A 27,919-nucleotide genomic window follows, 5' to 3' on the forward strand; every position below is an offset into this window, starting at 1 on the left:
TTTGTTACAAGGTGTCAGTGTATGTCTTTGTTACTTGGTGTAACTGTGTGTCCGTGTTACTGGGTGTCAGTGCAAGTCTGTGTTACTTGGTGTAAGTGTGTGTCTTTGTTACTGGGTGTAAGTGTATGCCTTTGTTACTGGGTGTCAGTGCGTGTCTTTGTTACTTGGTGTCAGTGTGTGTCTGTGTTACTGGGTGTCAGTGTGTGTCTTTGTTACTTGGTGTCAGGGTATGTCTGTGTTACTGGGTGTAAGTGATTGTCTTTGTTAATTGGTGTCAGTGTATGTCTTTGTTCTTGGGTGTCAGTGTGTGTCTTTGTTACTTGTTGTATGTGTGTGCCTGTGTTACTGGGTGTCAGTGTGTGTCTGTGTTACTTGGTGCAAGTGTGTGTCTTTGTTACTGGGTGTCAGTGTGTGTCTTTGTGACTTGGTGTCAGGGTATGTCTGTGTTACTGGGTGTAAGTGATTGTCTTTGTTAATTGGTGTCAGTGTATGTCTTTGTTCTTGGGTGTCAGTGTGTGTCTTTGTTACTTGTTGTATGTGTGTGCCTGTGTTACTGGGTGTCAGTGTGTGTCTGTGTTACTTGGTGCAAGTGTGTGTCTTTGTTACTGGGTGTCAGTGTATGTCTTTGTTACTTGGTGTCAGTGTATGTCTTTGTTACTGGGTGTCAGTGTTTGTCTTTGTTACTTGGTGTAAGTGTGTGTCTGTGTTTCTGGCTGTCAGTGTATGTCTTTGTTACTGGGTGTCACTGTATGTCTTTGTTACTTGGTGTCAGTGTGTATCTGTGTTACTGGGTGTCAGTGTATATCTTTGTTACTTGGTGTCAGTGTATGTCTTTGTTAGTGGGTGTCTGTGTGTGTCTTTGTTAATTGGTGTCAGTGTGTGTCTGTGTTACCGGGTGTCAGTGTATGTCTTTGTTACTTGGTGTCAGTGTGTGTCTTTTTACTTGGTGTCAGTGTATGTCTTTATTACTTGGTGTCAGTGTATGTCTTTGTTACAAGGTGTCAGTGTATGTCTCTGTTACTGGGTGTATGTGTATGTCTTTGTTAATGGGTGTCAGTGCGTGACTTTGTTACTTGGTGTCAGTGTGTGTCTGTGTTACTGGGTGTCAGTTTGTGTCTTTGTGACCTGGTGTCAGTGTATGTCTTTGTTAATTGGTGTCAGTGTATGTCTTTGTTACTGGGTGTCAGTGTGTGTCTTTGTTACTTGGTGTATATGGTGTCTGTGTTACTGGGTGTCAGTGTGTGTCTGTGTTACTTGGTGTAAGTGTGTGTCTTTGTTACTGGGTGTCAGTGTGTGTCTTTGTTACTTGGTGTCAGTGTGTGTCTGTGTTTCTGGCTGTCAGTGTATGTCTTTGTTACTGGGTGTCAGTGCGTGACTTTGTTACTTAGTGTCAGTGTGTGTCTGTGTTACTGGGTGTCAGTGTGTGTCTTTGTTACTTGGTGTCAGTGTGTGTCTTTGTTACTTGGTGTCAGGGTATGTCTGTGTTACTGGGTGTAAGTGATTGTCTTTGTTACTGAGTGTCAGTGTATGTCTTTGTTAATTGGTGTCAGTGTATGTCTTTGTTACTGGGTGTCAGTGTGTGTCTTTGTTACTTGGTGTATATGTGTGTCTGTGTTACTGGGTGTCAGTGTGTGTCTGTGTTACTTGGTGTAAGTGTGTGTCTTTGTTACTGGGTGTCAGTGTCTGTCTTTGTTACTTGGTGTCAGTGTATGTCTTTGTTACTGGGTGTCAGTGTTTGTCTTTGTTACTTGGTGTAAGTGTGTGTCTGCGTTTCAGGCTGTCAGTGTATGTCTTTGTTACTGGGTGTCACTGCATGTCTTTGTTACTTGGTGTCAGTGTGTATCTGTGTTACTGGGTGTCACTGTATGTCTTTGTTACTTGGTGTCAGTGTATGTCTTTGTTACTGGGTGTCAGTGTGTGTCTTTGTTAATTGTTGTCAGTGTGTGTCTTTGTTACTGGGTGTCAGTGTATGTCTTTGTTACTTGGTGTCAGTGTGTGTCTTTGTTACTTGGTGTCAGTGTCTGTCTTTGTTACTGGGTGTGTGTGTGTCTTAGTTTCTTGGTGTAAGTGTGTGTCTGTGTTACTGGGTGTCAGTGTATGTCTTTGTTACTTGGTGTCAGTGTGTATCTGTGTTCCTGGGTGTCAGTGTATGTCTTTGTTACTGGGTGTCAGTGTGTGTCTTTGTTAATTGGTGTCAGTGTGTGTCTGTGTTACTGGGTGTCAGTGTATTTCTTGTTACTTGGTGTCAGTGTGTGTATTTTTTACTTGGTGTCAGTGTATGTCTTTATTACTTGGTGTCAGTGTTTGTCTTTGTTACAAGGTGTCAGTGTATGTCTCTGTTACTGGGTGTAAGTGTATGTCTTTGTTACTGGGTGTCAGTGCGTGACTTTGTTACTTGGTGTCAGTGTGTGTCTTTGTTAATTGGTGTCAGTGTGTGTCTGTGTTACTGGGTGTCAGTGTATTTCTTGTTACTTGGTGTCAGTGTGTGTATTTTTTACTTGGTGTCAGTGTATGTCTTTATTACTTGGTGTCAGTGTTTGTCTTTGTTACAAGGTGTCAGTGTATGTCTCTGTTACTGGGTGTAAGTGTATGTCTTTGTTACTGGGTGTCAGTGCGTGACTTTGTTACTTGGTGTCAGTGTGTGTCTGTGTTACTGGGTGTCAGTGTGTGTCTTTGTTACTTGGTGTCAGTGTGTGTCTTTGTTACTTGATGTCAGTGTGTGTCTTTGTTACTTGGTGTATATGTGTGTCTATGTTACTGGGTGTCAGTGTGTGTCTTTGTTAATTGGTGTCAGTGTATGTCTTTGTTACTGGGTGTCAGTGTATGTCTTTGTTAATTGGTGTCAGTGTATGTCTTTGTTACTGGGTGTCAGTGTGTGTCTTTTTTACTGGGTGTAAGTGATTGTCTTTGTTACTGGGTGTCAGTGTATGTCTTTGTTAATTGGTGTCAGTGTATGTCTTTGTTACTGGGTGTCAGTGTGTGTCTTTGTTACTTGGTGTATATGTGTGTCTGTGTTACTGGGTGTCAGTGTGTGTCTTAGTTTCTTGGTGTAAGTGTGTGTCTATGTTACTGGGTGTCAGTGTATGTCTTTGATACTTGGTGTAAGTGTGTATCTGTGTTACTGGGAGTCAGTGTGTGTCTTTGTTACTTGTTGTAAGTGTATGTCTGTGTTACTGGGTGTCAGTGTATGTCTGTGATGCTGGGTGTCAGTGTATGTCTCTGTTACTGGGTGTAAGTGTATGTCTTTGTTACTGGGTGTCAGTGCGTGTCTTTGTTACTTGGTATCAGTGTGTGGCTGTGTTACTGGGTGACAGTGTGTGTCTTTGTTACTTGGTGTAAGTGTGTGTCTGTGTTAATGGGTGTCAGAGTATGTCTTTGTTACTGAGTGTCAGTGTATGTCTTTGTTGCTTGGTGTAAGTGTGTGTCTGTGTTACTGGGTGGCATTGTCTGTCTGTGTTACGGGGTGGCAGTGTGTGTCTGTGTTACTGGGTGTCAGTGTATGTCTTTGTTACTTGGTGTAAGTGTGTGTCTGTGTTACTGGGTGTCAGTGTGTGTCTTTGTTAAAGGGTGTATGTGTCTGTCTTTGTTACTTGGTGTCAGTGTATGTCTTTGTTATTTGGTGTAAGTGTGTGCCTGTGTTACTGGGTGTCAGTGTATGTCTTTGTCACTTGGTGTCAGTGTATGTCTTTGTTACTGGATGTCAGTGTGTGTCTTTGTTACTTGGTGTAACTGTGTGTCCGTGTTTCTGGGTGTCAGTGTGTGTCTTTGTTACAGGGTGTCAGTGTATGCCTTTGTTACTTGGTGTCAGTGCATGTCTTTGTTACTTGGTGTCAGTGTGTGTCTTTGTTACTTGGTGTAAGTGTGTGTCTGTGTTACTGGGTGTCAGTGTATGTCTTTGTTACTGGGTGTCAGTGTATGTCTTTGTTACTTGATGTCAGTGTGTGTCTGTGTTACTGGGTGTCAGTGTATGTCTTTGTTACTGGGTGTCAGTGTATGTCTTTGTTACTTGATGTCAGTGTGTGTCTGTGTTACTGGGTGTCAGTGTATGTCTTTGTTACTTGGTGCCAGTGTATGTCTTTGTTACTTGGTGTCAGTGTGTGTCTGTGTTACTGGGTGTCAGTGTATGTCTTTGTTACTTGGTGTCAGTGTATGTCTTTGTTACTTGGTGTCAGTGTGTGTCTTTTTTACTTGGTGTCAATGTATGTCTTTATTACTTGGTGTCAGTGTATGTCTTTGTTACAAGGTGTCAGTGTATGTCTCTGTTACTGGGTGTAAGTGTATGTCTTTGTTTCTTGGTGTCAGTGTGTGTCTGTGTTACTGGGTGTCAGTGTTTGTCTTTGTTACTTGGTGTCAGTGTGTGTCTTTGTTACTTGGTGTCAGGGTATGTCTGTGTTACTGGGTGTAAGTGATTGTCTTTGTTACTGGGTGTCAGTGCATGTCTTTGGTAATTGGTGTCAGTGTATGTCTTTGCTACTGGGTGTCAGTGTGTGTCTTTTTTACTTGGTGTATGAGTGTGTCTGTGTTACTGGGTGTCAGTGTGTGTCTGTGTTACTTGGTGTAAGTGTGTGTCTTTGTTACTGGGTGTCAGTGTATGTCTTTGTTACTTGGTGTCAGTGTATGTCTTTGTTGCTGGGTGTCAGTGTATGTCTTTGTTACTGGGTGTCAGTGTGTGTCTGTGTTTCTGGCTGTCAGTGTATGTCTTTGATACTGGGTGTCACTGTATGTCTTTGTTACTTGGTGTCAGTGTGTATCTGTGTTACTGGGTGTCAGTGTGTGTCTTTGTTACTTGGTGTCAGTGTATGTCTCTGTTAATGGGTGTCAGTGTGTGTCTTTGTTAATTGGTGTCAGTGTGTGTCTGTGTTGCTGGGTGTCAGTGTCTGTCTTTGTTACTTGGTGTCAGTGTGTGTCTTATTTACTGGGTGTCAGTGTCTGTCTGTGTTACTAGGTGTAAGTGTGTGTCTGTGTTACTGGGTGGCATTGTGTGTCTGTGTTACGGGGTGGCAGTGTGTGTCTGTGTTACTGGGTGTCAGTGTATGTCTTTGTTACTTGGTGTAAGTGTGTGTCTGTGTTACTGGGTGTCAGTGTGTGTCTTTGTTAAAGGGTGTATGTGTATGTCTTTGTTACTTGGTGTCATTGTATGTCTTTATTACTTGGTGTAAGTGTGTGCCTGTGTTACTGGGTGTCAGTGTATGTCTTTGTCACTTGGTGTCAATGTATGTCTTTGTTACTGGATGTCAGTGTGTGTCTTTGTTACTTGGTGAAACTGTGTGTTTGTGTTTCTGGGTGTCAGTGTATGTCTGTGTTAATTGGTGTAAGTGTGTGTCTTTGTTACTGGGTGTCAGTGTATGCCTTTGTTACTTGGTGTCAGTGGATGTCTTTGTTACTTGGTGTCAGTGTGTGTCTTTGTTACTTGGTGTAAGTGTGTGTCTGTGTTACTGGGTGTCAGTGTATGTCTTTGTTACTGGGTGTCAGTGTATGTCTTTGTTACTTGATGTCAGTGTGTGTCTGTGTTACTGGGTGTCAGTGTATGTCTTTGTTACTTGGTGCCAGTGTATGTCTTTGTTACTTGGTTTCAGTGTGTGTCTGTGTTACTGGGTGTCAGTGCATGTCTTTGTTACTTGGTGTCAGTGTATGTCTTTGTTACTTGGTGTCAGTGTGTGTCTTTTTTACTTGGTGTCAGTTTATGTCTTTATTACTTGGTGTCAGTGTATGTCTTTGTTACAAGGTGTCAGTGTATGTCTCTGTTACTGGGTGTAAGTGTATGTCTTTGTTACAAGGTGTCAGTGTATGTCTCTGTTACTGGGTGTAAGTGTATGTCTTTGTTACTGGGTGTCAGTGTGTGACTTTGTTACTTGGTGTAAGTGTGTGTCTTTGTTACTGGGTGTCAGTGTATGTCATTGTTACTTGGTGTCAGTGTATGTCTTTGTTCCTTGGTGTCAGTGTGTGTCTTTTTTACTTGGTGTCAGTGTATGTTTTTGTTACTGGGTGTCAGTGTGTGTCTTTGTTACTTGGTGTAAGTGTGTGTCTGTGTTACTGGGTGTCAGTGTATGTCTTTGTTACTGGGTGCCAGTGTTTGTCTTTGTTACTTGGTGTCAGTGTGTGTCTGTGTTACTGGGTGTCAGTGTGCGTCTTTGATACTTGGTGTCAGTGTATGTCTTTGTTACTTGGTGTCAGTGTATGTCTGTGTTACTGGGTGTAAGTGCGTGTCTTTGTTACTTGGTGTCAGTGTGTGTCTATGTTACTGGGTGTCAGTGTATGTCTTTGTTACTTGGTGTCAGTGTGTGTCTGTGTCACTGGGTGTCAGTGTATGTCTTTGTTACTTGGTGTAAGTGTGTGTCTGTGTTTCTGGGTGTCAGTGTCTGTCTTTGTCACTTGTTATCAGTGTATGTCTTTTTCCTGGATGTCAGTGTGTGTCTTTGTTACTTGGTGTAAGTGTGTGTCTGTGTTACTGGGTGTCAGTGTATGTCTGTGTTACTTGGTGTAAGTGTGTGTCTGTGTTACTGGGTCTCAGTGTGTGTCTTTGTTACTTGGTGTAAGTGTGTGTCTGTGTTACTGGGTGTCAGTGTATGTCTTTGTTACTGGGTGTCAGTGTGTGTCTTTGTTACTTGGTGTCAGTGTGTGTCTGTGTTACTGGGTGTCAGTGTATGTCTTTGTTACTGGGTGTCAGTGTATGTCTTTGTTAATTGATGTCAGTGTGTGTCTGTGTTACTGGGTGTCAGTGTATGTCTTTGTTACTTGGTGCCAGTGTATGTCTTTCTTACTTGGTGTCAGTGTGTGTCTGTGTTACTGGGTGTCAGTGTATGTCTTTGTTACTTGGTGTCAGTGTATGTCTTTGTTACTTGGTGTCAGTGTGTGTCTTTTTTACTTGGTGTCAATGTATGTCTTTATTACTTGGTGTCAGTGTATGTCTTTGTTACAAGGTGTCAGTGTATGTCTCTGTTACTGGGTGTAAGTGTATGTCTTTGTTTCTTGGTGTCAGTGTGTGTCTTTGTTACTGGGTGTCAGTGTGTGTCTGTGTTACTGGGTCTCAGTGTGTGTCTTTGTTACTTGGTGTAAGTGTGTGTCTGTGTTACTGGGTGTCAGTGTATGTCTTTGTTACTGGGTGTCAGTGTGTGTCTTTGTTACTTGGTGTCAGTGTGTGTCTGTGTTACTGGGTGTCAGTGTGTGTCTTTGTTACTTGGTGTCAGTGTGTGTCTATGTTACTGGGTGTCAGTGAATGTCTTTTTTACTTGGTGTAAGTGTGTGTCTGTGTCACTGGGTGTCAGTGTATGTCTTTGTTACTTGGTGTAAGTGTGTGTCTGTGTTTCTGGGTGTCATTGCATGTCTGTGTTACTGGGTGTAATTGTATGTCTTTGTTACTGGGTGTCAGTGTGTGTCTTTGTTACTTGGTGTAAGTGTGCGTCTGTGTTACTGGGTGTCAGTGTATGTCTTTGTTACTTGGTGTAAGTGTATGTCTGTGTTACTAGGTGTCAGTGTGTGTCTGTGTTACTGGGTGTAAGTGTATGTCTTTGTTACTGGGTGTCTGTGCGTGTCTTTGTTCCTTGGTGTCAGTGTGTGTCTGTGCTACTGGGTGTCAGTGTGTGTCTCTGTTACTGGGTGTCAGTGTATGTCTTTGTTACGTGGTGTAAGTGTATTTCTTTGTTACTGGGTGTGAGTGTGTGTCTTTGTTACTTGGTGTAAGTGAGTGTCTGTGTTACTGGTTGTCAGTGTATGTCTTTGTTACTGGGTGTCAGTGTATGTCTTTGTTACTTGGTGTAAGTGTGTGTCTTTGTTACTGGGTGTCAAAGTGTGTCTTTGTTACTTGGTGTCAGTGTATGTCTTTGTTACTTGGTGTAAGTGTGTGTCTGTGTTACTGGGTGTCAGTGTATGTCTTTGTTAATTGGTGTCAGTGTATGTCTTTGTTACTGGGTGTCAGTGTGTGTCTTTGTTACTTGGTGTAAGTGTGTGTCTGTGTTACTGGGTGTCAGTGCATGTCTTTGTTACTGGGTGACAGTGTTTGTCTTTGTTGCTTGGTGTAAGTGTATGTATGTGTTTCTGGCTGTCAGTGTATGTCTTTGTTACTGGGTGTCACTGTATGTCTTTGTTACTTGGTGTCAGTGTTTGTCTGTGTTACTGGGTGTCAGTGTATGTCTTTGTTACTTGGTGTCAGTGTGTGTCTTTGTTACTTGGTGTAAGGTTGTCTCTGTGTTACTGGGTGTCAGTGTATGTCTTTGTTACTGGTTGTCAGTGTATGTCTTTGTTACTTGGTGTCAGTGTGTGTCTTTGTTACTTGGTGTCAGTGTCTGTCTTTGTTACTGGGTGTGTGTGTGTCTTAGTTTCTTGGTGTAAGTGTGTGTCTGTGTTACTGGGTGTCAGTGTATGTCTGTGATGCTGGGTGTCAGTGTATGTCTCTGTTACTGGGTGTAAGTGTATGTCTTTGTTACTGGGTGTCAGTGCGTGTCTTTGTTACTTGGTTTCAGTATGTGTCTGTGTTACTGGGTGTCAGTGTATGTCTTTGATACTTGGTGTAAGTGTGTGTCTCTGTTACTGGGTGTCAGTGTGTGTCTTTGTTACTTGGTGTAAGTGTGTGTCTGTGTTACTGGGTGTCAGAGTATGTCTTTGTTACTGAGTTTCAGTGTATCTCTTTGTTGCTTGGTGTAAGTAGGTGTCTGTGTTACTGGGTGTCAGTGTCTGTCTGTGTTACTAGGTGTAAGTGTGTGTCTGTGTTACTGGGTGGCATTGTGTGTCTGTGTTCCGGGGTGGCAGTGTGTGTCTGTGTTACTGGGTGTCAGTGTATGTCTTTGTTACTTGGTGTAAGTGTGTGTCTGTGTTGCTGGGTGTCAGTGTGTGTCTTTGTTAAAGGGTGTATGTGTATGTCTTTGTTACTTGGTGTCAGTGTATGTCTTTGTTACTTGGTGTAAGTGTGTGCCTGTGTTACTGGGTGTCAGTGTATGTCTTTGTCACTTGGTGTCAGTGTATGTCTTTGTTACTGGATGTCAGTGTGTGTCTTTGTTACTTGGTGTAACTGTGTGTCAGTGTTACTGGCTGTCAGTGTTTGTCTATGTTACTTGGTGTAAGTGTGTGTCTTTGTTACTGGGTGTCAGTGTATGCCTTTGTTACTTGGTGTCAGTGCATGTCTTTGTTACTTGGTGTCAGTGTGTGTATTTGTTACTTGGTGTAAGTGTGTGTCTGTGTTACTGGGTGTCAGTGTGTGTCTGTGTTACTGGGTGTCAGTGTATGTCTTTGTTCCTTGGTGTCAGTGTATGTCTCTGTTACTTGGTGTCAGTGTGTGTCTTTTTTACTTGGTTTCCGTGTATGTCTTTATTACTTGGTGTCAGTGTATGTCTTTGTTACAAGGTGTCAGTGTATGTCTCTTTTACTGGGTGTAAGAGTATGCCTTTATTACTGGGTGTCAGTGCGTGTCTTTGTTACTTGGTGTCAGTGTGTGTCTGTGTTACTGGGTGTCAGTGTGTGTCTTTGTTACTTGGTGTCAGTGTGTGTCTTTGTTACTTGGCGTCAGGGTATGTCTGTGTTACTGGGTGTAAGTGATTGTCTTTGTTAATTGGTGTCAATGTATGTCTTTGTTACTGGGTGTCAGTGTGTGTCTTTGTTACTTGGTGTATGTGTGTGTCTGTGTTACTGGGTGTCAGTGTATGTCTTTGTTACTTGGTGTCAGTGTATGTCTTTGTTACTTGGTGTCAGTGTGTGTCCTTTTTACTTGGTGTCAGTTTATGTCTTTATTACTTGGTGTCAGTGTATGTCTTTGTTACAAGGTGTCAGTGTATGTCTCTGTTACTGGGTGTAAGTGTATGTCTTTGTTACAAGGTGTCAGTGTATGTCTCTGTTACTGGGTGTAAGTGTATGTCTTTGTTACTGGGTGTCAGTGCGTGACTTTGTTACTTGGTGTAAGTGTATGTCTTTGTTACTGGGTGTCAGTGTATGTCTTTGTTACTTGGTGTCAGTGTACGTCTTTGTTCCTTGGTGTCAGTGTGTGTCTTTTTTACTTGGTGTCAGTGTATGTTTTTGTTACTGGGTGTCAGTGTGTGTCTTTGTTACTTGGTGTAAGTGTGTGTCTGTGTTACTGGGTGTCAGTGTATGTCTTTGTTACTGGGTGTCAGTGTTTCTCTTTGTTACTTGGTGTCAGTGTGTGTCTGTGTTACTGGGTGTCAGTGTGTGTCTTTGATACTTGGTGTCAGTGTATGTCTGTGTTACTGGGTGTAAGTGCGTGTCTTTGTTACTTGGTGTCAGTGTGTGTCTATGTTACTGGGTGTCAGTGTATGTCTTTGTTACTTGGTGTCAGTGTGTGTCTGTGTCACTGGGTGTCAGTGTATGTCTTTGTTACTTGGTGTAAGTGTGTGTCTGTGTTTCTGGCTGTCAGTGTCTGTCTTTGTCACTTGTTATCAGTGTATGTCTTTGTTCCTGGATGTCAGTGTGTGTCTTTGTTACTTGGTGTAAGTGTGTGTCTGTGTTACTGGGTGTCAGTGTATGTCTGTGTTACTTGGTGTAAGTGTGTGTCTGTGTTACTGGGTCCCAGTGTGTGTCTTTGTTACTTGGTGTAAGTGTGTGTCTGTGTTACTGGGTGTCAGTGTATGTCTTTGTTACTGGGTGTCAGTGTGTGTCTTTGTTACTTGGTGTCAGTGTGTGTCTGTGTTACTGGGTGTCAGTGTATGTCTTCGTTACTGGGTGTCAGTGTATGTCTTTGTTACTTGATGTCAGTGTGTGTCTGTGTTACTGGGTGTCAGTGTATGTCTTTGTTACTTGGTGCCAGTGTATGTCTTTGTTACTTGGTGTCAGTGTGTGTCTGTGTTACTGGGTGTCAGTGTATGTCTTTGTTCCTTGGTGTCAGTGTGTGTAATTGTTACTTGGTGTAAGTGTGTGTCTGTGTTACTGGGTGTCAGTGTGTGTCTGTGTTACTGGGTGTCAGTGTATGTCTTTGTTCCTTGGTGTCAGTGTATGTCTCTGTTACTTGGTGTCAGTGTGTGTCTTTTTTACTTGGTTTCCGTGTATGTCTTTATTACTTGGTGTCAGTGTATGTCTTTGTTACAAGGTGTCAGTGTATGTCTCTTTTACTGGGTGTAAGAGTATGCCTTTGTTACTGGGTGTCAGTGTGTGTCTTTGTTACTTGGTGTCAGTGTGTGTCTTTGTTACTTGGCGTCAGGGTATGTCTGTGTTACTGGGTGTAAGTGATTGTCTTTGTTAATTGGTGTCAATGTATGTCTTTGTTACTGGGTGTCAGTGTGTGTCTTTGTTACTTGGTGTATGTGTGTGTCTGTGTTACTGGGTGTCAGTGTATGTCTTTGTTACTTGGTGTCAGTGTGTGTCTTTTTTAGTTGGTGTCAGTTTATGTCTTTATTACTTGGTGTCAGTGTATTTCTTTGTTACAAGGTGTCAGTGTATGTCTCTGTTACTGGGTGTAAGTGTATGTCTTTGTTACAAGGTGTCAGTGTATGTCTCTGTTACTGGGTGTAAGTGTATGTCTTTGTTACTGGGTGTCAGTGCGTGACTTTGTTACTTGGTGTAAGTGTATGTCTTTGTTACTGGGTGTCAGTGTATGTCTTTGTTACTTGGTGTCAGTGTACGTCTTTGTTCCTTGGTGTCAGTGTGTGTCTTTTTTACTTGGTGTCAGTGTATGTTTTTGTTACTGGGTGTCAGTGTGTGTCTTTGTTACTTGGTGTAAGTGTGTGTCTGTGTTACTGGGTGTCAGTGTATGTCTTTGTTACTGGGTGTCAGTGTTTCTCTTTGTTACTTGGTGTCAGTGTGTGTCTGTGTTACTGGGTGTCAGTGTGTGTCTTTGATACTTGGTGTCAGTGTATGTCTGTGTTACTGGGTGTAAGTGCGTGCCTTTGTTACTTGGTGTCAGTGTGTGTCTATGTTACTGGGTGTCAGTGTATGTCTTTGTTACTTGGTGTCAGTGTGTGTCTGTGTCACTGGGTGTCAGTGTATGTCTTTGTTACTTGGTGTAAGTGTGTGTCTGTGTTTCTGGCTGTCAGTGTCTGTCTTTGTCACTTGTTATCAGTGTATGTCTTTGTTCCTGGATGTCAGTGTGTGTCTTTGTTACTTGGTGTAAGTGTGTGTCTGTGTTACTGGGTGTCAGTGTATGTCTGTGTTACTTGGTGTAAGTGTGTGTCTGTGTTACTGGGTCCCAGTGTGTGTCTTTGTTACTTGGTGTCAGTGTGTGTCTATGTTACTGGGTGTCAGTGTATGTCTTTGTTACTTGGTGTCAGTGTGTGTCTGTGTCACTGGGTGTCAGTGTATGTCTTTGTTACTTGGTGTAAGTGTGTGTCTGTGTTTCTGGCTGTCAGTGTCTGTCTTTGTCACTTGTTATCAGTGTATGTCTTTGTTCCTGGATGTCAGTGTGTGTCTTTGTTACTTGGTGTAAGTGTGTGTCTGTGTTACTGGGTGTCAGTGTATGTCTGTGTTACTTGGTGTAAGTGTGTGTCTGTGTTACTGGGTCCCAGTGTGTGTCTTTGTTACTTGGTGTAAGTGTGTGTCTGTGTTACTGGGTGTCAGTGTATGTCTTTGTTACTGGGTGTCAGAGTGTGTCTTTGTTACTTGGTGTCAGTGTGTGTCTGTGTTACTGGGTGTCAGTGTATGTCTTTGTTACTGGGTGTCAGTGTATGTCTTTGTTACTTGATGTCAGTGTGTGTCTGTGTTACTGGGTGTCAGTGTATGTCTTTGTTACTTGGTGCCAGTGTATGTCTTTGTTACTTGGTGTCAGTGTGTGTCTGTGTTACTGGGTGTCAGTGTATGTCTTTGTTACTTGGTGTCAGTGTATGTCTTTGTTACTTGGTGTCAGTGTGTGTCTTTTTTACTTGGTGTCAATGTATGTCTTTATTACTTGGTGTCAGTGTATGTCTTTGTTACAAGGTGTCAGTGTATGTCTCTGTTACTGGGTGTAAGTGTATGTCTTTGTTTCTTGGTGTCAGTGTGTGTCTGTGTTACTGGGTGTCAGTGTGTGTCTGTGTTACTGGGTCTCAGTGTGTGTCTTTGTTACTTGGTGTAAGTGTGTGTCTGTGTTACTGGGTGTCAGTGTATGTCTTTGTTACTGGGTGTCAGTGTGTGTCTTTGTTACTTGGTGTCAGTGTGTGACTGTGTTACTGGGTGTCAGTGTGTGTCTTTGTTACTTGGTGTCAGTGTATGTCTTTGTTACTTGGTGTCAGTGCATGTCTGTGTTACTGGGTGTAAGTGCGTGTCTTTGTTACTTGGCGTCAGTGTGTGTCTATGTTACTGGGTGTCAGTGAATTTCTTTTTTACTTGGTGTAAGTGTGTGTCTGTGTCACTGGGTGTCAGTGTATGCCTTTGTTACTTGGTCTAAGTGTGTGTCTGTGTTTCTGGGTGTCATTGCATGTCTGTGTTACTGGGTGTAATTGTATGTCTTTGTTACTGGGTGTCAGTGTGTGTCTTTGTTACTTGGTGTAAGTGTATGTCTGAGTTACTAGGTGTCAGTGTGTGTCTGTGTTACTGGGTGTAAGTGTATGTCTTTGTTACTGGGTGTCTGTGCGTGTCTTTGTTTCTTGGTGTCAGTGTGTGTCTGTGTTACTGGGTGTCAGTGTGTGTCTCTGTTACTGGGTGTCAGTGTATGTCTTTGTTACTTGGTGTAAGTGTATTTCTTTGTTACTGGGTGTGAGTGTGTGTCTTTGTTACTTGGTGTAAGTGAGTGTCTGTGTTACTGGTTGTCAGTGTATGTCTTTGTTACTTGGTTTAAGTGTGTGTCTTTGTTACTGGGTGTCAAAGTGACTCTTTGTTACTTGGTGTCAGTGTATGTCTTTGTCACTTGGTGTAAGTGTGTGTCTGTGTTACTGGGTGTCAGTGTATGTCTTTGTTAATTGGTGTCAGTGTATGTCTTTGTTACTGGGTGTCAGTGTGTGTCTTTGTTACTTGGTGTAAGTGTGTGTCTGTGTTACTGGGTGTCAGTGCATGTCTTTGTTACTGGGTGACAGTGTTTGTCTTTGTTGCTTGGTGTAAGTGTATGTATGTGTTTCTGGCTGTCAGTGTATGTCTTTGTTACTGGGTGTCACTGTATGTCTTTGTTACTTGGTGTCAGTGTTTGTCTGTGTTACTGGGTGTCAGTGTATGTCTTTGTTACTTGGTGTCAGTGTGTGTCTTTGTTACTTTGTGTAAGGTTGTCTATGTGTTACTGGGTGTCAGTGTATGTCTTTGTTACTGGTTGTCAGTGTATGTCTTTGTTACTTGGTGTCAGTGTGTGTCTTTGTTACTTGGTGTCAGTGTCTGTCTTTGTTACTGGGTGTGTGTGTGTCTTAGTTTCTTGGTATAAGTGTGTGTCTGTGTTACTGGGTGTCAGTGTATGTCTGTGATGCTGGGTGTCAGTGTATGTCTCTGTTACTGGGTGTAAGTGTATGTCTTTGTTACTGGGTGTCAGTGCGTGTCTTTGTTACTTGGTTTCAGTATGTGTCTGTGTTACTGGGTGTCAGTGTATGTCTTTGATACTTGGTGTAAGTGTGTGTCTCTGTTACTGGGTGTCAGTGTGTGTCTTTGTTACTTGGTGTAAGTGTGTGTCTGTGTTACTGGGTGTCAGAGTATGTCTTTGTTACTGAGTTTCAGTGTATCTCTTTGTTGCTTGGTGTAAGTAGGTGTCTGTGTTACTGGGTGTCAGTGTCTGTCTGTGTTACTAGGTGTAAGTGTGTGTCTGTGTTACTGGGTGGCATTGTGTGTCTGTGTTACGGGGTGGCAGTGTGTGTCTGTGTTACTGGGTGTCAGTGTATGTCTTTGTTACTTGGTGTAAGTGTGTCTGTGTTGCTGGGTGTCAGTGTGTGTCTTTGTTAAAGGGTGTATGTGTATGTCTTTGTTACTTGGTGTCAGTGTATGTCTTTGTTACTTGGTGTAAGTGTGTGCCTGTGTTACTGGGTGTCAGTGTATGTCTTTGTCACTTGGTGTCAGTGTATGTCTTTGTTACTGGATGTCAGTGTGTGTCTTTGTTACTTGGTGTAACTGTGTGTCCGTGTTACTGGCTGTCAGTGTTTGTCTATGTTACTTGGTGTAAGTGTGTGTCTTTGTTACTGGGTGTCAGTGTATGCCTTTGTTACTTGGTGTCAGTGCATGTCTTTGTTACTTGGTGTCAGTGTGTGTATTTGTTACTTGGTGTAAGTGTGTGTCTGTGTTACTGGGTGTCAGTGTGTGTCTGTGTTACTGGGTGTCAGTGTATGTCTTTGTTCCTTGGTGTCAGTGTATGTCTCTGTTACTTGGTGTCAGTGTGTGTCTTTTTTACTTGGTTTCCGTGTATGTCTTTCTTACTTGGTGTCAGGGTATGTCTGTGTTACTGGGTGCAAGTGATTGTCTTTGTTAATTGGTGTCAATGTATGTCTTTGTTACTGGGTGTCAGTGTGTGTCTTTGTTACTTGGTGTATGTGTGTGTCTGTGTTACTGGGTGTCAGTTTGTCTCTGTGTTACTTGGTGTAAGTGTGTGTCTTTGTTACTGGGTGTCAGTGTATGTCTTTGTTACTTGGTGTCAGTGTATGTCTTTGTTACTGGGTGTCACTGTATGTCTTTGTTACTTGGTGTCTGTGTGTATTTGTGTTACTGGGTGTCAGTGTATGTCTTTGTTACTTGGTGTCAGTGTATGTCTTTGTTTGTGGGTGTCTGTGTGTGTCTTTGTTAATTGGTGTCAGTTTGTGTCTGTGTTACTGGGTGTCAGTGTATGTCTTTGTTACTTGGTGTCAGTGTGTGTCTTATTTACTTGGTGTCAGTGTATGTCTTTATTACTTGGTGTCAGTGTATGTCTTTGTTACAAGGTGTCAGTGTATGTCTCTGTTACTGGGTGTAAGTGTATGTCTTTGTTACAGGGTGTCAGTGCGTGACTTTGTTACTTGGTGTCAGTGTGTGTCTGTGTTACTGGGTGTCAGTGTGTGTCTTTGTTACTTGGTGTCAGTGTGTGTCTTTGTTACTTGGTGTCAGGGTATGTCTGTGTTACTGGGTGTAAGTGATTGTCTTTGTTCCTGGGTGTCAGTGTATGTCATTGTTACTTGGTGTCAGTGTATGTCTTTGTTACTGGGTGTCAGTGTGCGTCTTTGTTACTTGGTGTAAGTGTGTGTCTGTGTTTCTGGCTGTCAGTGTATGTCTTTGTTACTGGGTGTCACTGTATGTCTTTGTTACTTGGTGTCAGTTTGTTTCTGTGTTACTGGGTGTCAGTGTATGTCTTTGTTACTTGGTGTCAGTGTATGTCTTTGTTACTGGGTGTCAGTGTGTGTCTTTGTTAATTGGTGTCAGTGTGTGTCTGTGTTACTGGGTGTCAGTGTGTGTCTTTGTTACTTGGTGTCAGTGTGTGTCTTTGTTACTTGGTGTCAGTGTCTGTCTTTGTTACTGGGTGTGTGTGTGTCTTAGTTTCTTGGTGTAAGTGTGTGTCTGTGTAACTGGGTGTCAGTGTATGTCTTTGTTACTTGGTGTCAGTGTGTGTCTTATTTACTTGGTGTCAGTGTATGTCTTTATTACTTGGTGTCAGTGTATGTCTTTGTTACAAGGTGTCAGTGTATGTCTCTGTTACTGGGTGTAAGTGTATGTCTTTGTTACAGGGTGTCAGTGCGTGACTTTGTTACTTGGTGTCAGTGTGTGTCTGTGTTACTGGGTGTCAGTGTGTGTCTTTGTTACTTGGTGTCAGTGTGTGTCTTTGTTACTTGGTGTCAGGGTATGTCTGTGTTACTGGGTGTAAGTGATTGTCTTTGTTCCTGGGTGTCAGTGTATGTCTTTGTTAATTGGTGTCAGTGTATGTCTTTGTTACTGGGTGTCAGTGTGCGTCTTTGTTACTTGGTGTATATGTGTGTCTGTGTTACTGGGTGTCAGTGTGTGTCTGTGTTACTTGGTGTAAGTGTGTGTCTTTGTTACTGGGTGTCAGTGTATGTCTTTGTTACTTGGTGTCAGTGTATGTCTTTGTTACTGGGTGTCAGTGTTTGTCTTTGTTACTTGGTGTAAGTGTGTGTCTGTGTTTATGGCTGTCAGTGTATGTCTTTGTTACTGGGTGTCACTGTATGTCTTTGTTACTTGGTGTCAGTTTGTTTCTGTGTTACTGGGTGTCAGTGTATGTCTTTGTTACTTGGTGTCAGTGTATGTCTTTGTTACTGGGTGTCAGTGTGTGTCTTTGTTAATTGGTGTCAGTGTGTGTCTGTGTTACTGGGTGTCAGTGTATGTCTTTGTTACTTGGTGTCAGTGTGTGTCTTTGTCACTTGGTGTCAGTGTATGTCTTTGTTACTTGGTGTCAGTGTGTGTCTTATTTACTTGGTGTCAGTGTATGTCTTTATTACTTGGTGTCAGTGTATGTCTTTGTTACAAGGTGTCCGTGTATGTCTCTGTTACTGGGTGTAAGTGTATGTCTTTGTTACAGGGTGTCAGTGCGTGACTTTGTTACTTGGTGTCAGTGTGTGTCTGTGTTACTGGGTGTCAGTGTGGGTCTTTGTTACTTGGTGTCAGTGTGTGTCTTTGTTACTTGGTGTCAGGGTATGTCTGTGTTACTGTGTGTAAGTGAGTGTCTTTGTTCCTGGGTGTCAGTGTATGTCTTTGTTAATTGGTGTCAGTGTATGTCTTTGTTACTGGGTGTAAGTGTGCGTCTTTGTTACTTGGTGTATATGTGTGTCTGTGTTACTGGGTGTCAGTATATGCCATTGTCACTTGGTGTCAGTGTATGTCTTTGTTACTGCATGTCAGTGTGTGTCTTTGTTACTTGGTGTAAGTGTGTGTCTGTGTTACTGGGTGTCAGTGTAAGTCTGTGTTACTTGGTGTAAGTGTGTGTCTTTGTTACTGGGTGTCAGTGTATGTCTTTGTTACTTGGTGTCAGTGTATGTCTTTGTTACTGGATGTCAGTGTTTGTCTTTGTTACTTGGTGTAAGTGTGTGTCTGTGTTTCTGGCTGTCAGTGTATGTCTTTGTTACTGGGTGTCACTGTATGTCTTTGTTACTTGGTGTCAGTTTGTTTCTGTGTTACTGGGTGTCAGTGTATGTCTTTGTTACTTTGTGTCAGTGTATGTCTTTGTTACTGGGTGTCAGTGTGTGTCTTTGTTAATTGGTGTCAGTGTGTGTCTGTGTTACTGGGTGTCAGTGTATGTCTTTGTTACTGGGTGTCAGTGTGTGTCTTTGTTACTTGGTGTCAGTGTCTGTCTTTGTTACTGGGTGTGTGTGTGTCTTTGGTAATTGGTGTCAGTGTTTGTCTTTGTTACTTGGTGTAAGTGTGTGTCTGTGTTCCTGGGTGTCAGTGTATGTCTTTGTTACTTGGTGTCAGTGTGTGTCTTATTTACTTGGTGTCAGTGTATGTCTTTATTACTTGGTGTCAGTGTATGTCTTTGTTACAAGGTGTCAGTGTATGTCTCTGTTACTGGGTGTAAGTGTTTGTCTTTGTTACAGGGTGTCAGTGCGTGACTTTGTTACTTGGTGTCAGTGTGTGTCTGTGTTACTGGGTGTCAGTGTGTGTCTTTGTTACTTGGTGTCAGTGTGTGTCTTTGTTACTTGGTGTCAGGGTATGTCTGTGTTACTGGGTGTAAGTGATTGTCTTTGTTCCTGGGTGTCAGTGTATGTCTTTGTTAATTGGTGTCAGTGTATGTATTTGTTACTGGGTGTCAGTGTGCGTCTTTGTTACTTGGTGTATATGTGTGTCTTTGTTACTGGGTGTCAGTGTGTGTCTGTGTTACTTGGTGTAAGTGTGTGTCTTTGTTACTGGGTGTCAGTGTATGTCTTTGTTACTGGGTGTCAGTGTTTGTCTTTGTTAGTTGGTGTAAGTGTGTGTCTGTGTTTCTGGCTGTCAGTGTATGTCTTTGTTACTGGGTGTCACTGTATGTCTTTGTTGCTTGGTGTCAGTTTGTTTCTGTGTTACTGGGTGTCAGTGTATGTCTTTGTTACTTGGTGTCAGTGTATGTCTTTGTTACTGGGTCAGTGTGTGTCTTTGTTAATTGGTGTCAGTGTGTGTCTGTGTTACTGGGTGTCAGTGTATGTCTTTGTTACTTGGTGTCAGTGTGTGTCTTTGTCACTTGGTGTCAGTGTATGTCTTTGTTACTTGGTGTCAGTGTGTGCCTTATTTTCTTGGTGTCAGTGTATGTCTTTATTACTTGGTGTCAGTGTATGTCTTTGTTACAAGGTGTCAGTGTATGTCTCTGTTACTGGGTGTAAGTGTATGTCTTTGTTACAGGGTGTCAGTGCGTGACTTTGTTACTTGGTGTCAGTGTGTGTCTGTGTTACTGGGTGTCAGTGTGTGTCTTTGTTACTTGGTGTCAGTGTGTGTCTTTGTTACTTGGTGTCAGGGTATGTCTGTGTTACTGGGTGTCAGTGTGCGTCTTTGTTACTTGGTGCATATGTGTGTCTGTGTTACTGGGTGTCAGAGTGTGTCTGTGTTACTTGGTGTAAGTGTGTGTCTTTGTTACTGGGTGTCAGTGTATGTCTTTGTTACTTGGTGTCAGTGTATGTCTTTGTTACTGGGTGTCAGTGTTTGTCTTTGTTACTTGGTGTAAGTGTGTGTCTGTGTTTCTGGCTGTCAGTGTATGTCTTTGTTACTGGGTGTCACTGTATGTCTTTGTTACTTGGTGTCAGTTTGTTTCTGTGTTACTGGGTGTCAGTGTATGTCTTTGTTACTTGGTGTCAGTGTATGTCTTTGTTACTGGGTGTCAGTGTGTGCCTTTGTTAATTGGTGTCAGTGTGTGTCTGTGTTACTGGGTGTCAGTGTGTGTCTTTGTTACTTGGTGTCAGTGTCTGTCTTTGTTCCTGGGTGTGTGTGTGTCTTTGGTAATTGGTGTCACTGTTTGTCTTTGTTACTTGGTGTAAGTGTGTGTCTGTGTTTCTGGCTGTCAGTGTATGTCTTTGTTACTTGGTGTAAGTGTGTATCTGTGTTACTGGGAGTCAGTGTATGTCTTTGTTACTTGTTGTAAGTGTATGCCTGTGTTACTGGGTGTCAGTGTATGTCTCTGTTACTAGGTGTAAGTGTATGTCTTTGTTACTGGGTGTCAGTGCGTGTCTTTGTTACTTGTTATCAGTGTGTGTCTGTGTTACTGGGTGTCAGTGTATGTCTTTGACCCTTGGTGTCAGTGTGTGTCTCTGTTACTGGGTGACAGTGTGTGTCTTTGTTACCTGGTGTAAGTATGTGTCTGTGTTACTGGGTGTCAGAGTATGTCTTTGTTACTGAGTGTCAGTGTATGTCTTTGTTGCTTGGTGTAAGTCGGTGTCTGTGTTACTGGGTGTCAGTGTCTGTCTGTGTTACTAGGTGTAAGTGTGTGTCTGTGTTACTGGGTGGCATTGTCTGTCTGTGTTACGGGGTGGCAGTGTATGTCTTTGTTTTTTGGTGTAAGTGTGTGTCTGTGTTACTGGGTGTCAGTGTATGTCTTTGTTACTTGGTGTCAGTGTGTGTCTTATTTACTTGGTGTCAGTGTATGTCTTTATTACTTGGTGTCAGTGTATGTCTTTGTTACAAGGTGTCAGTGTATGTCTCTGTTTCTGGGTGTAAGTGTATGTCTTTGTTACAGGGTGTCAGTGCGTGACTTTGTTACTTGGTGTCAGTGTGTGTCTGTGTTACTGGGTGTCAGTGTGTGTCTTTGTTACTTGGTGTCAGTGTGTGTCTTTGTTACTTGGTGTCAGGGTATTTCTGTGTTACTGGGTGTAAGTGAGTGTCTTTGTTCCTGGGTGTCAGTGTATGTCTTTGTTAATTGGTGTCAGTGTATGTCTTTGTTACTGGGTGTCAGTGTGCGTCTTTGTTACTTGGTGCATATGTGTGTCTGTGTTACTGGGTGTCAGAGTGTGTCTGTGTTACTTGGTGTAAGTGTGTGTCTTTGTTACTGGGTGTCAGTGTATGTCTTTGTTACTTGGTGTCAGTGTATGTCTTTGTTACTGGGTGTCAGTGTTTGTCTTTGTTACTTGGTGTAAGTGTGTGTCTGTGTTTCTGGCTGTCAGTGTATGTCTTTGTTACTGGGTGTCACTGTATGTCTTTGTTACTTGGTGTCAGTTTGTTTCTATGTTACTGGGTGTCAGTGTATGTCTTTGTTACTTGGTGTCAGTGTATGTCTTTGTTACTGGGTGTCAGTGTGTGTCTTTGTTAATTGGTGTCAGTGTGTGTCTGTGTTACTGGGTGTCAGTGTGTGTCTTTGTTAATTGGTGTCAGTGTCTGTCTTTGTTACTGGGTGTGTGTGTGTCTTTGGTAATTGGTGTCAGTGTTTGTCTTTGTTACTTGGTGTAAGTGTGTGTCTGTGTTTCTGGCTGTCAGTGTATGTCTTTGTTACTTGGTGTAAGTGTGTATCTGTGTTACTGGGAGTCAGTGTATGTCTTTGTTACTTGTTGTAAGTGTATGCCTGTGTTACTGGGTGTCAGTGTATGTCTGTGATGCTGGGTGTCAGTGTATGTCTCTGTTACTAGGTGTAAGTGTATGTCTTTGTTACTGGGTGTCAGTGCGTGTCTTTGTTACTTGTTATCAGTGTGTGTCTGTGTTACTGGGTGTCAGTGTATGTCTTTGACCCTTGGTGTCAGTGTGTGTCTCTGTTACTGGGTGACAGTGTGTGTCTTTGTTACCTGGTGTAAGTGTGTGTCTGTGTTACTGGGTGTCAGAGTATGTCTTTGTTACTGAGTGTCAGTGTATGTCTTTGTTGCTTGGTGTCAGTGTCTGTCTTTGTTACTGGGTGTGTGTGTGTCTTTGGTAATTGGTGTCAGTGTTTGTCTTTGTTACTTGGTGTAAGTGTGTGTCTGTGTTTCTGGCTGTCAGTGTATGTCTTTGTTACTTGGTGTAAGTGTGTATCTGTGTTACTGGGAGTCAGTGTATGTCTTTGTTACTTGTTGTAAGTGTATGCCTGTGTTACTGGCTGTCAGTGTATGTCTCTGTTACTAGGTGTAAGTGTATGTCTTTGTTACTGGGTGTCAGTGCGTGTCTTTGTTACTTGTTATCAGTGTGTGTCTGTGTTACTGGGTGTCAGTGTATGTCTTTGACCCTTGGTGTCAGTGTGTCTCTCTGTTACTGGGTGACAGTGTGTGTCTTTGTTACCTGGTGTAAGTGTGTGTCTGTGTTACTGGGTGTCAGAGTATGTCTTTGTTACTGAGTGTCAGTGTATGTCTTTGTTGCTTGGTGTAAGTCGGTGTCTGTGTTACTGGGTGTCAGTGTCTGTCTGTGTTACTAGGTGTAAGTGTGTGTCTGTGTTACTGGGTGGCATTGTCTGTCTGTGTTACGGGGTGGCAGTGTATGTCTTTGTTTTTTGGTGTAAGTGTGTGTCTGTGTTACTGGGTGTCAGTGTATGTCTTTGTTACTTGGTTTCAGTGTGTGTCTCTGTTACTGGGTGACAGTGTGTGTCTTTGTTACCTGGTGTAAGTGTGTGTCTGTGTTACTGGGTGTCAGAGTATGTCTTTGTTACTGAGTGTCAGTGTATGTCTTTGTTGCTTGGTGTAAGTCGGTGTCTGTGTTACTGGGTGTCAGTGTCTGTCTGTGTTACTAGGTGTAAGTGTGTGTCTGTGTTACTGGGTGGCATTGTCTGTCTGTGTTACGGGGTGGCAGTGTATGTCTTTGTTTTTTGGTGTAAGTGTGTGTCTGTGTTACTGGGTGTCAGTGTATGTCTTTGTTACTTGGTGTCAGTGTGTGTCTTATTTACTTGGTGTCAGTGTATGTCTTTATTACTTGGTGTCAGTGTATGTCTTTGTTACAAGGTGTCAGTGTATGTCTCTGTTACTGGGTGTAAGTGTATGTCTTTGTTACTTGGTGTCAGTGCGTGACTTTGTTACTTGGTGTCAGTGTGTGTCTGTGTTACTGGGTGTCAGTGTGTGTCTTTGTTACTTGGTGTCAGTGTGTGTCTTTGTTACTTGGTGTCAGGGTATGTCTGTGTTACTGGGTGTAAGTGAGTGTCTTTGTTCCTGGGTGTCAGTGTATGTCTTTGTTAATTGGTGTCAGTGTATGTCTTTGTTACTGGGTGTCAGTGTGCGTCTTTGTTACTTGGTGCATATGTGTGTCTGTGTTACTGGGTGTCAGAGTGTGTCTGTGTTACTTTGTGTAAGTGTGTGTCTTTGTTACTGGGTGTCAGTGTATGTCTTTGTTACTTGGTGTCAGTGTATGTCTTTGTTACTGGGTGTCAGTGTTTGTCTTTGTTACTTGGTGTAAGTGTGTGTCTGTGTTTCTGGCTGTCAGTGTATGTCTTTGTTACTGGGTGTCACTGTATGTCTTTGTTACTTGGTGTCAGTTTGTGTCTGTGTTACTGGGTGTCAGTGTATGTCTTTGTTACTTGGTGTCAGTGTATGTCTTTGTTACTGGATGTCAGTGTGTGTCTTTGTTAATTGGTGTCAGTGTGTGTCTGTGTTACTGGGTGTCAGTGTGTGTCTTTGTTACTTGGTGTCAGTGTATGCCTGTGTTACTGGGTGTCAGTGTATGTCTGTGATGCTGGGTGTCAGTGTATGTCTCTGTTACTAGGTGTAAGTGTATGTCTTTGTTACTGGGTGTCAGTGTCTGTCTTTGTTACTGGGTGTGTGTGTGTCTTTGGTAATTGGTGTCAGTGTTTGTCTTTGTTACTTGGTGTAAGTGTGTGTCTGTGTTTCTGGCTGTCAGTGTATGTCTTTGTTACTTGGTGTAAGTGTGTATCTGTGTTACTGGGAGTCAGTGTATGTCTTTGTTACTTGTTGTAAGTGTATGCCTGTGTTACTGGGTGTCAGTGTATGTCTTTGATGCTGGGTGTCAGTGTGCGTCTTTGTTACTTGGTGCATATGTGTGTCTGTGTTACTGGGTGTCAGAGTGTGTCTGTGATGCTGGGTGTCAGTGTATGTCTCTGTTACTAGGTGTAAGTGTATGTCTTTGTTACTGGGTGTCAGTGTCTGTCTTTGTTACTGGGTGTGTGTGTGTCTTTGGTAATTGGTGTCAGTGTTTGTCTTTGTTACTTGGTGTAAGTGTGTGTCTGTGTTTCTGGCTGTCAGTGTATGTCTTTGTTACTTGGTGTAAGTGTGTATCTGTGTTACTGGGAGTCAGTGTATGTCTCTGTTACTAGGTGTAAGTGTATGTCTTTGTTACTGGGTGTCAGTGCGTGTCTTTGTTACTTGTTATCAGTGTGTGTCTGTGTTACTGGGTGTCAGTGTATGTCTTTGACCCTTGGTGTCAGTGTGTGTCTCTGTTACTGGGTGACAGTGTGTGACTTTGTTACCTGGTGTAAGTGTGTGTCTGTGTTACTGGGTGTCAGAGTATGTCTTTGTTACTGAGTGTCAGTGTATGTCTTTGTTGCTTGGTGTAAGTCGGTGTCTGTGTTACTGGGTGTCAGTGTCTGTCTGTGTTACTAGGTGTAAGTGTGTGTCTGTGTTACTGGGTGGCATTGTCTGTCTGTGTTACGGGGTGGCAGTGTGTGTCTGTGTTACTGGGTGTCAGTGTGTGTCTTTGTTAAAGGGTGTATGTGTATGTCTTTGTTACTTGGTGTCAGTGTATGTCTTTGTTACTTGGTGTAAGTGTGTGCCTGTGTTACTGGGTGTCAGTGTATGTCTTTGTCACTTGGTGTCAGTGTATGTCTTTGTTACTGGATGTCAGTGTGTGTCTTTGTTACTTGGTGTAACTGTGTGTCCGTGTTTCTGGGTGTCAGTGTATGTCTGTGTTACTTGGTGTAAGTGTGTGTCTTTGTTACTGGGTGTCAGTGTATGCCTTTGTTACTTGGTGTCAGTGCATGTCTTTGTTACTTGGTGTCAGTGTGTGTCTTTGTTACTTGGTGTAAGTGTGTGTCTGTGTTACTGGGTGTTAGTGTATGTCTTTGTTACTGGGTGTCAGTGTATGTCTTTGTTACTTGATGTCAGTATGTGTCTGTGTTACTGGGTGTCAGTGTATGTCTTTGTTACTTGGTGACAGTGTATGTCTTTGTTACTTGGTGTCAGTGTGTGTCTGTGTTACTGGGTGCCATTGTATGTCTTTGTTACTTGGTGTCAGTGTATGTCTTTGTTACTTGGTGTCAGTGTGTGTCTTTTTTACTTGGTGGCAGTGTATATCTTTATTACTTGGTGTCAATGTATGTCTTTGTTACAAGGTGTCAGTGTATGTCTCTGTTACTGGGTGTAAGTGTATGTCTTTGTTACTGGGTGTCAGTGCGTGTCTTTGTTACTTGGTGTCAGTGTGTGTCTGTGTTACTGGGTGTCAGTGTGTGTCTTTGTTACTTGGTGTCAGTGCGTGTCTTTGTTACTTGGTGTCAGCGTATGTCTGTGTTACTGGGTGTAAGTGATTGTCTTTGTTACTGGGTGTCAGCGCATGTCTTTGGTAATTGGTGTCAGTGTATGTCTTTGTTACTGGGTGTCAGTGTGTGTCTTTGTTACTTGGTGTAAGTGTATGTCTTTGTTACTGGGTGTCAGTGTATGTCTTTGTTACTTGGTGTCAGTGTATGTCTTTGTTACTGGGTGTCAGTGTTTGTCTTTGTTACTTGGTGCAAGTTTGTGTCTGTGTTTCTGGCTGTCAGTGTATGTCTTTGTTACTGGGTGTCACTGTATGTCTTTGTTACTTGGTGTCAGTGTGTATCTATGTTACTGGGTGTCAGTGTATGTCTTTGTTACTTGGTGTCAGTGTATGTCTTTGTTACTGGGTGTCAGTGTGTGTCTTTGTTAATTGGTGTCAGTGTGTGTCTGTGTTACTGGGTGTCAGTGTATGTCTTTGTTACTTGGTGTCAGTGTGTGTCTTTTTTACTTGGTGTCAGTTTATGTCTTTATTACTTGGTGTCAATGTATGTCTTTGTTACAAGGTGTCAGTGTATGTCTCTGTTACTGGGTGTAAGTGTATGTCTTTGTTACTGGGTGTCAGTGCGTGACTTTGTTACTTGGTGTCAGTGTGTGTCTGTGTTACTGGGTGTAAGTGATTTTATTTGTTACTGGGTGTCAGTGTATGTCTTTGTTAATTGGTGTCAGTGTATTTCTTTGTTACTGGGTGTCAGTGTGTGTCTTTGTTACTTGGTGTATATGTGTGTCTGAGTTACTGGGTGTCAGTGTGTGTCTGTGTTACTTGGTGTAAGTGTGTGTCTTTGTTACTTGGTGTCAGTGTATGTCTTTGTTACTTGGTGTCAGTGTATGTCTTTGTTACTGAGTGTCAGTGTTTGTCTTTGTTACTTGGTGTAAGTGTGCGTCTATGTTTCTGGCTGTCAGTGTATGTCTTTGTTAATGGGTGTCACTGTATGTCTTTGTTACTTGGTGTCAGTGTGTATCTGTGTTACTGGGTGTCAGTGTATGTCTGTGTTACTAGGTGTCAGTGTGTGTATGTGTTACTGGGTGTAAGTGTATGTCTTTGTTACTTGGTGTCAGTGTGTGTCTTTGTTACTTGGTGTCAGTGTGTGTCTGCGTTACTGGGTGTCAGTGTATGTCTTTGTTACTTGGTGTAAGTGTGTGCCTGTGTTACTGGGTGTCAGTATATGTATTTGTCACTTGGTGTCAGTGTATGTCTTTGTTACTGGATGTCAGTGCGTGTCTTTGTTACTTGGTGTAAGTATGTGTCTGTGTTACTGGGTGTCAGTGTATGTCTGTGTTACTTGGTGTAAGTGTGTGACTTTGTTAATTGGTGTCAGTGTATGCCTTTGTTAATTGGTGTCAGTGCATCTCTTTGTTACTTGGTGTCAGTGTGTGTCTTTGTTACTTGGTGCAAGTGTGTGTCTGTGTTACTGGGTGTCAGTGTATGTCTTTGTTACTGGGTGTCAGTGTATGTCTTTGTTACTTGGTGTCAGTGTGTGTCTGTGTTACTGGGTGTCAGTGTGTGTCTTTGTTACTTGGTGTCAGTGTATGTCTTTGTTACTTGGTGTCAGTGTGTGTCTTTTTTACTTGGTGTTAGTGCATGTCTTTGTTACTTGGTGTCAGTGTATGTCTTTGTTACATAGTGTCAGTGTATGTCTTTGTTACTTGGTGTATGTGTGTGTCTGTGTTACTGGGTGTCAGTGTATGTCTTTGTTACTTGGTGTCATTGTGTGTCTGTGTTACTGGGTGTCAGTCTATGTCTTTGTTACTTGGTGTCAGTGTATGTCTTTGTTGCTTGGTGTCAGTTTGTGTCTTTTTTACTTGGTGTCAGTGTATGTCTTTGTTACGTGGTGTCAGTGTATGGCTTTGTTACATGGTGTCAGTGTATGCATTTGTTACTGGGTGTCAGTGTGTGTCTTTGTGACTTGGTGTCAGTGTATGTCTTTGTTACTTGGTGTAAGTGTGTGTCTGTGTTACTGGGTGTCAGTATATGCCTTTGTCACTTGGTGTCAGTGTATGTCTTTGTTACTGGATGTCAGTGTGTGTCTTTGTTACTTGGTGTAAGTGTGTGTCTGTGTTACTGGGTGTCAGTCTAAGTCTGTGTTACTTGGTGTAAGTGTTTGTCATTGTTACTGAGTGTCACTGTATGCCTTTGTTAATTGGTGTCAGTGCATCTCTTTGTTACTTGGTGTCAGTGTGTGTCTTTGTTACTTTGTGCAAGTGTGTGTCTGTGTTACTGGTTGTCAGTGTATGTCTTTGTTACTGGGTGTCAGTGTATGTCTTTGTTACTTGGTGTCAGCGTGTGTCTGTGTTACTGGGTGTCAGTGTATGTCTTTGTTACTTTGTGTCAGTGTATGTCTTTGTTACTTGGTGTCAGTGTGTGTCTTTTTTACTTGGTGTTAGTGTATGTCTTTGTTACTTAGTTTCAGCTTATGTCTTTGTTACATAGTGTCAGTGTATGTCTTTGTTACTTGGTGTAAGTGTGTGTCTGTGTTACTGGGTGTCAGTGTATGTCTGTGTTACTGGGTGTCAGTGTATGTCTTTGTTACTGGGTGTCAGTGCGTGTCTTTGTTACTTGGTGTCAGTGTGTGTCTGCGTTACTGGGTGTCAGTGTATGTCTTTGTTACTTGGTGTAAGTGTGTGCCTGTGTTACTGGGTGTCAGTATATGTCTTTGTCACTTGGTGTCAGTGTATGTCTTTGTTACTGGATGTCAGTGCGTGTCTTTGTTACTTGGTGTAAGTATGTGTCTGTGTTACTGGGTGTCAGTGTATGTCTGTGTTACTTGGTGTAAGTGTGTGACTTTGTTAATTGGTGTCAGTGTATG

This window comes from Heterodontus francisci, unplaced genomic scaffold (genome assembly GCF_036365525.1).
Source record: "Heterodontus francisci isolate sHetFra1 unplaced genomic scaffold, sHetFra1.hap1 HAP1_SCAFFOLD_69, whole genome shotgun sequence".
In the NCBI taxonomy this organism is placed as follows: domain Eukaryota; kingdom Metazoa; phylum Chordata; class Chondrichthyes; order Heterodontiformes; family Heterodontidae; genus Heterodontus; species Heterodontus francisci.